General features: G+C 33.3%; 1 pseudogene; it reads left to right on the top strand.

The window, feature by feature from the left end:
• LOC109829750 lies at positions 213 to 1245 on the top strand (annotated as a pseudogene).

Raw genomic sequence — 7430 nt, forward strand, 5'->3', positions numbered from 1 at the left:
CCATTATTGGAACAAAATGGATTTTTAGAAACAAATTAGATGAATTTGGTCAAGTTGTTAGAAAAAAAGCTAGATTAGTTGCTCAAGGTTATAATCAAGAAGAAGGAATTGATTATGATGAAACTTATGCACCTGTTGCACGATTAGAATCAATTAGGATTTTACTTGCATTTGCATGTTTTATGAATTTTAAATTATTTCAAATGGATGTTAAAAGTGCTTTTCTAAATGGTTTTATAAAAGAAGAAGTTTTTGTAGAACAACCTCCAGGTTTTGAACATGAAAGTTTTCCAAATCATGTTTTTAAACTTAAGAAAGCATTATATGGTCTTAAACAAGCACCTCGTGCTTGGTATGATAGATTAAAGAAGTTTCTTTTATCTACAGGTTTTGAAATTAGAAAAGTTGATTCAACATTATTTATTAAGAAAATAAATAAAGATATTTTATTAATTCAAATATATGTAGATGATATTATTTTTGTTTCTACTAACAACAATCTTTGTCAAGAATTTGCTAAGATTATGCAAGATGAATTTGAAATGAGTCACATGGGTGAACTAAATTTCTTCCTTGGACTTCAAATTAAACAATTGAAAGAAGGCATATTCATCAATCAAAGCAAGTACGCAAAAGATTTACTCAAACGATTCAGATTGGAAAATTCAACAAGTAAACCAACACTTATGAGCACCACTACATCTCTTGACAAAGATGAAAATGGTAAGAATATTGATCAAAAGCTCCATCGAGGTATGATTGGATCACTTCTTTACATTACTGCTAATAGACCTGATATTATGTTTAGTGTATGTTTATGTGCAAGATTTCAATCTAATCCTAAAGATTCACATCTTAAAGCAGTAAAAAGAATATTTAGATATATTAAAGATACTACAAATTATGGTTTATTTTATCCAAAACATAGTTCTTTTGATTTAATATCATATAGTGATGCTGATTTTGCCGGATGTAAATCTGATAGAAAAAGTACAAGTGGAACATGTTATTTCTTAGGACATTCACTTGTATCTTGGTTTAGTAAGAAACAAAATTCAGTATCATTATCAACAACTGAAGCTGAATATATTGCTGCAAGTCTTGCATGTGCACAAATATTATGGATGAAACAAACTTTAACTGATTATGGCATAAATTGTCCCATATCATCTATTATGTGTGATTTCTAGTGCAATCAATTTATCTAAAAATCCTATTCAACACTCACGTACAAAACACATTGATATTAGACATCATTTTTTACGTGATCATGTACTTAAAGGTGACATTTCACTAGAATTTATACCAACAGATAATCAAATAGCAGATATATTAACAAAACCCCTAAAAGAAGAAATTTATGTTAAATTAAGAAGAGAATTAGGTATATGTTCAATTGAAGATTTAAATTAATTTATAAAACAAACATATATAAATTTATACCCTAAATAGTCGACTAATGTGACTTATAGTCGACTACATGCACAAGTCTCACAAACAATTTTTTTCTAAAAAATTACAGTATAGTCGACTACTTACCTTTATAGTCGACTACTCAATGTAAAATCTTAAAATACACTTTCTGTTGTTTATAGTGTAGTCGACTACAATACAGATTAGTTGACTACTCTGAATTAAAAACTGAAACTTATCTTTCTGTCGTTCACAGTGTAGTCGACTACTCTCACTATTAGTCGACTACTGATTCTGAACTTTCAGTTTTACAGTTTTAAGCCAAGTGGATTTTTTTCTTAGATTTAAACCCAATACCCAATACCCATACCTGTTTCACTTAAGTAAAATTCATCTCAACCATTCTTTTTCAACTACATCAATCCTAACCATACATTTAAGATTAAATCTTAACCCTACATTCAATTTACTATCTAATCTGAACCATACATTGTTTTCTTTCTTAAAAGATTAAGTAAAAAGCAAAAACTACCCTCTAACTACACCAAACCGAAACCCCATCTTCCCACTTCAGAGTCATCGATTCCAGGTTAGGGCATTTCTCTTTTCTCAATTTTTCTTCATCAATTTCTTCAAATCTTTCATATCTGTCAAGCATTCAGGCTCTGTAGTCGACTAATCCAACCTATAGTCGACTAATCTAGGGTTTCTACAGTTGGGATATTACTTCTAAACTTGATCTTTACATTTTCTGTTATTTATCTATCTAATCATGTCTAGATCTAAGAAAGCTAAGCAAACCCATACCTCTATCAATGATGAAATCATCATATATTTAAAAAGTCCTGATTTATTAGAAGAATTTAACAAATTATCATCTTTTGAAGTTCTTCCAGGACGATTTGTGAAATTTGATGATTTTATTCCCTGGAATTTTAGTTCATATTTTGAAAATGTGGGATTGCTTGAACTGTTCTCTGCTGAAAATAAAAAACCCACATATCCATTTCTTGTGCAACTGTTCTATACTAATATAGAACGTGTGGGAACTATTGGTGGTTCTGAAAAAAATCAAAACTCTTGTTAAAGGAATAGAGATTGACTTAACTACAAAGTCAATTGGAAAAATCTTCAATATTCCTTATCAATTTATTTCCCTAGATTTAGCAAAAGCTCTATATGCTATAATGGGAAATATTCAAGTTAATTGGGCTGAAGTTTACTTTGACAATCTTCTGACTATTCCAAGAGGATTTCTTCCTTATGGTGCATTCCTAACTAAAATCTTTGATAAATTCCATGTCGATCTCCAATCTGAAAATTCTGTTGTCCGTTCAATTGAATTTTTTGATTCAAATGCCCTAACTAGGATGAAATTGACAAACTTTGAAATTCAAGAACATATTCCTCAAAATGAACCTGCTCAAAATGAACCTGAACCTCATCAAGAAGAATTTCCACAATCCTCAACTCAAGCAGGAGCCTCTTCAAGTCAACCACCACCATTTCCTAAAGAACCCTCATGCTTTTCAGACGTGCAATACAACACTTTGAGTGCACGTATCCTTGAACTTGAAACTGGTCAAAGAGCTCTATATGCACAGAATTCATACATCATTAGTAATCAAGAAGAGCTAATCAAGAAGTTTGAATACTTGGACACAAAGCTTAATACGTATTTTCAAGGACATCAACCTCCTCCAGCAACTTAAGATATTTTTATGTTAATTGTCAAAACAATTATGTTATTATGTTTAAGTTTCAAAAACTATATGATTATGTGTTGTTAGGACTTATGTAATATGTTTCTTATGTTGCTACTATGTCACTTATGTTAATTATGTGTTTTTATTATCTATGATAATGTTTGGTTAGATAATGCATGTGCTACATATTTTAAACAGATCATGGTGATGAACATTGTGGAACTTTTGATCTTTATGGCAAGTCCTTGCCTACCTATTTGGATGGGTGAAGTTACGGACTATGTTCATAACCTGGATGATTTGTTTGAAGTTTTAGCTCATGTTGAAGAAATAATGTTATGTTTAGCTTCATCTTTTTGTTGATAACAAAGGGGGAGAAATAGTTATGTTTTGTTATGTAATGTACTGTTATAGTTTAGTTATGTATGTTATAAACTAAAATTTGCATATATGCAGGGGGAGTAAGTATGATTATTTTAAGTTTTAATTTGATACATAAATTATTTTGTTATCATCAAAAAGGGGGAGAATGTTGAATATCATATCTCCATGATAGTGTTTTGATGATAACAATTTATACAGTGTGTGCACTAACTTTTATATGCAGATTTCAATATCAGAATATGTACAAGTGCAAGTTGATTTTAAGGCATTTTGAAGTGAAGAAAATGAAGAACAAAAGAGATAATGTATTTTACATTTTCTTTACTTAGAATAATTGTACAAGCCTTGATCACACACACGCACACACACACACACAATTTTAGAACACACTAACACAGGCTTAGTGTGTTGGTTAACTATAGAAATCCCCTATGTTAACCATTAGAATTATAGTTAAAACTTGATTATAAAAACTCATTATAGCACAATTTTTTATCTTAGTAGTTGACTAATTAGAATAGTAGTCGAATACTCATGTATAAAACTCAAATACATGTTTCTGTCAATTTACAGTATAGTCGACTAATAGTGATTATAGTCGACTACTGAACTCAAATTTCAATTTATCAGTTTCTGTCAAAATACAGTGTAGTCGACTAATGGGCTTTGTAGTCGACTACTGAGAAAATTTTCCGAAAACACAGAGTCTGTTTGAACTCAGTGTAGTCGACTAATGTCAACAGTAGTCGACTACAGATACAGTTTTTTTTCCAGTTTTTAATTTTTGAATATCTGACAGTTTATAGCCGTTTTTAAAGTTTAAAAAATTATCTTTTCAAGGTCTATAAATAGGTTATTTGTTCAGAAAAATTGCAGAGACTTACATACCCATAAGCTTTGATCTTTGTGCAATTTTTCAAGTGAAAAACATTCAGATTTTGTGAAAAAGAGAAGTTGTCTGAAATTGCCTCTAAACATTCATCAAATACATATCATTTAGGCAATTTACAGAGGTTAAAAGAATCCTAAGCCACTGCTGCACTTCACTACACATTCAAGGCTTATAGGATCAATTGTGTTCTTACTTCAACAAGGTTTTCTCTCGGGTGTGAGAGGGTTAATCTCTTGGTTTAGAGATTGGTGTTCAAATTGGCAAGGTGTTTGTCAATTGGTGTTGCAATTTGCAGGGACTTGCAAATTGGTCAGGTTTGCGTTTGATTTTGTAAGTTTATTCAAAATCATAGTGAAAACTCTCAAGCGGGATTTGCTTGGGGACTGGATGTACACCGGATTGGTGGAACCAGTATAAAATCCTTGTGTTTGTGATTGTGAATTTCTGAGATTGCCATTTTTCTTTGCAGTTTATAATATACTTTGCATTAATTTTAAAAGAACACTATTCACCCCCCCCTCTAGTGTTCAAGTGTATCTATTTCAGATCCTACAATATATCATACTTCTCATCGGGTAAGGAGTCCAATAAAATAATTGCCTTGTACTCGTCCGTTATCTTCTCATCCATGTTTGCCAAGTCCGACAACAACTTTGTATAGTTGTGCACATGAGTCGCAAGTGAGGTGCCCCTGGACATTTGGAATCTGAATAATCTCCGCAGTAAGTGCAACCGATTCTCAACACTCTTGGTAATGTACTTGTTATTAAGAATCTCCCACATCTTTATCGTAGAAGTCATCCCAATCACATCGTATTTCAGCTCTTATTCCAAACAAGACCTGATCACCCCACAAGCGTTCCTATTCATCTTGTCCCATAACGCCTCATCGTATTTCGGTGGCTTCTCATGGACTATGATGGTCTCTTCTAAATTTTAAGCATTGAGAGCATCCTGTATGTCGCTCATCTATAAACCAAAATTGATCTTACTGTCATACTTCACTACACTAATCTTAGTATTTTGAAGTCCAACCTGAACTATACTCATCATCGTCTTGTCGCTTTCACTAACTTTTTCTCCCATGCTTACAAACTCTAAATTGTAAAGAAAGATTCAAACTTTGATAGAATTGAGAAATTACCCAATTGAACCATAGATATGATTCCAACACAATCTCCTAACCACACAATGAAAGCGATATCCTAACGGCAACTCCGCAACGCAATCTCTACCAAAGTCTAAAACTCCAAGAACCAAGATTCAAATAATGAATCTTCCTCCACCCAATGCAAAACCCTGGATTTGAAATCCTAGAGCTTTGATACCAATTGTTACGTGCAGCGCGGAAGCATGCTCGACAACCAAACGAGTCCGTAAGCGATAAGAGAAGAGAACCAAAAACCAAATACGAGTGCAATTCACTAAAATATGACATAAATCAAACCAAACACAGAGATTTTATATGGTTCAGCAATTGTCTACGTCCACAGAGAGAGTATAAGGAGATTTCACTATATAGAGGAGAAATATAATGGGTTACAACTCATAAAATCACTCAAATAAAACCCTAACCAAAGCTCTTAACTCCCTCACAATATCTCCCTCTCAAAGTATTCAAAATAATGCTAATTCTCTCCTTTTGAAACCTTAAAATCGTGTTTGTATTTATATAAAACACTCAATCCAAAACCAACCAGAAAAATAAATTCAGCCCATATTCGCTTTACGGTCGACCGAACACATGTGACCGGTCGACCGACCAGAGAGAGATTTCCAAGTTCCTATAATGTGCATATTTTCGGTCGACTGATTAAACTCGTTTGGTCGACCGACCACATTTTCGGTCGACCGATAAAACTTGTTCGGTCGACCGACCAGAACAGGGTTTCAGACCCTGTAATCAAACAAGCTGTCGGTCGACCGGGCCTATGCCGTCGGTCGACCGACCCCAGGGATTTCCTATACTCGTGTTTTTGCATGATTTTCTCAAATCCTTGCTATTTTCTACAAAATTGCACTTAAAATGCCTTCATAGTTTTATCGATCTTGTAGTTAAGTGACATTTATTTTTAAACTAAGAAAATAAATGTTCTCAAAATATTTAAATATTATAGACAAATGCTCCAACGTTTCAAATTGTTAAACTTTGGAGCTCTCTTATTTACATAATATTGCATATAAAAATTTTTAATTTATAAATGATATTATTTAAATACATTGAAATTTCTAAAAGTTACACTTTAATATCCTCTGTTATATGGCATTCTTCGATATGCAGAAAAACTTGATTCTTTTAACTTTAGAGCATTTATCTGTAATATATAAATACTTTGCTGCATTTTTTCTAAGTTTGAAATGTAGGTCAGTTAAGAGCAAGGCTCGTGAAACTATTTGGCATTTAAGTGCAATTTAGCCTATAAAAGGTAATTTCTGTCTATTTGATACAAGGAAAAATTGCTTCAATGCCCCAAAATTTAAGTTTCAATGTACTCCAGCCCCCCAACTTCTCCCAATGTGCTACAACCCCTATAATTTGAAAAAATTATGTACAAGCCCCTCTCCCCAAGTTCTAATGCAACCCCATCCAAAATCCAGATTTTACTCTCTCCCCTACACCTCCCTACACCTCCTCCAGTCCCCCTCAGCCCCCTCCCCCGCCTCCCTCCCTAGCTCCGCCTTCCTCCCCACCTCCCTCCCCCGTTGCACCTCCCCCTACACCTCCTTCCTCCTCCTCTGGCCCCACTCCTCTACCTCCCTCCCCCATTCCGTCGGTGGCGTCGTCCCGAGGAACTTTGCGTCTCATGTTAACTATTATAGATAACATGTTAACTATTATAGGTAATATGTTAACTATTACAGTTCACACATTGAGCTCAAAACATATTTATGAAATTATAATAGTTAACATGTTATTTATAATAGTTAACATGTTATCTATAACAGTTAACATGTTATCTATAATAGTTAACATAAGCTGGGATGAGCTGGCATGAGCTGGCATGAGAATGAGAAATTGTAAAATTAGGATTTTA

The sequence above is a fragment of the Asparagus officinalis genome, chromosome 2 (assembly GCF_001876935.1).
Source record: "Asparagus officinalis chromosome 2, Aspof.V1, whole genome shotgun sequence".
NCBI classification, from domain to species: domain Eukaryota; kingdom Viridiplantae; phylum Streptophyta; class Magnoliopsida; order Asparagales; family Asparagaceae; genus Asparagus; species Asparagus officinalis.